Below are 1,737 nucleotides of genomic sequence, written 5' to 3'. Positions count from 1 at the left end.
TCTCAAGGGGAGTTCGACGAGGAACGTGGCCGTTACTATGTGTCTTTTCCTGATGATCAGTAGTGGAGCCCAGTTGGGACGATCGGGGATCTAGCATTTGGGGTTGTCTTATTTTCATCTGGATCTTGACCGTAGTCGGTCTATGTGTTTGTATTTTGGATGATGTATGAATTATATTTATGTTTTGTGTGAAGTGGCGATTGTAAGCCAACTCTTTATCCCATTCTTGTTCATTACATGGGATTGTGTGAAGATGACCCTTCTTGCGACAAAACCACTATGCGGTTATTCCTCTAAGTCGTGCCTCGACACGTGGGAGATATAGCCGCATCGTGGGCGTTACAATAGTACAGGCTCAAAATAAAGAGTGCGGTCTACAAAAAGCTATTTTGGACCTCCTATCGCACGTCTGCGCCGCCCGTCCTCTGGGAGGGGAATCCTTAACGGAAGTAGCCCCTTAGGTGAGTGTACGGATCCGAACTTTGATATAGTCCGTTGTAGGTGTTGTCCTGTTGATCACCTGTTTATAATAAAGAAAAGTGAAGAAAACGGATAAAAAACGTTACGGGAATGTTTGCAGGGGTGCCCGTATTGTGCTGCCGCCGATGCCCATGGTATCTTGAGCGCGTAGTGATGTACGCGTGGTGTAGATCTTTCCAGCATAGTGGGTGGGTGGCGGAAGCCGAACTGTTATTTCCGCTCCGGTAGTGGTCGAACGTCGGAGGGAAACTGTTTATGGCCCCTGGTGTTCGGCTGGCGAGCTGCTCCGTCGTCTTTATCACTTGGTGGCCTCCTCCCCTTGTATTCGGCGTTAAGTTTTGCCTGCCTGCTTAAAGATCCAACAGTTTCTGTTGGTGTGATTGGCTGGCTTATCAGGGTGACCGTGAATCTGACAAGGTCGGTCCAGTATCCTATCGAGGGCGGATGGTCCATCCTGGCTGGCCTTAAATGGCTTCTTCCGCTGACCGGGCTTTGGATTGTGAAATCCGGCGTAGACCGCTATGTCGCGTAATCTTTCATTATTGTTGCGGCTGTTGTGTTCGGTTAGTCGTGGCTTGCCGTTGCCGTCTCGGATTTCGGAAGTGCCCGGGTCACTGGCGCTGTTGCTTTTACGAGCGAGCCAATTGTCTTCTCCCACACAAAAGCGAGTCATTAGAGCGGCAAGGGAGGCCATGGATTTAGGTCCTTCCTGACCGAGGTGGCGTGCTAGCCATTCATCCCGGACGATATGTTTGAAGGCCACGAGGGCTTCCGCATCCGGACAGTCGACAATTTGGTTCTTTTTGACTAAGAACCTGGTCCAGAGCTCCCTGGCTAACTCGCCGGGCTGTTGGACCATATGACTTAAGTCGTCGGCATCTGGTGGCCGGACATATATTCCTTGGAAGTTGTCATGAAAGGCGTCTTCCAAATCTTCCCAGCTGCCAATAGAATTTTCTGACAAACTGTTTAGCCAGTACCGTGCTGGCCCCTTAAGCTTGAGAGGCAGGTATTTAATGGCGTGAAGGTTGTCTCCGCGAGCCAGGTGGATATGGAGGAGATAATCCTCAATCCATACTGCGGGATCTGTTGTTCCATCGTATGATTCGATGTTGATGGGTTTGAACCGGTCTGGAAATTCGTGCTACATTACCTCGTTGGTGAAGCAAAGCAGGTGCGTGGCTCCTCTATGTTGGGCCACACCGTGAAGCACCTCCTTTGGATGCCGTTGGCGGCTTCGGGCGTGGTTGGCTTGGT

The sequence above is a fragment of the Triticum aestivum genome, chromosome 6D (assembly GCF_018294505.1).
Source record: "Triticum aestivum cultivar Chinese Spring chromosome 6D, IWGSC CS RefSeq v2.1, whole genome shotgun sequence".
Lineage (NCBI taxonomy): Eukaryota > Viridiplantae > Streptophyta > Magnoliopsida > Poales > Poaceae > Triticum > Triticum aestivum.
This window is presented reverse-complemented; position numbering follows the sequence as displayed.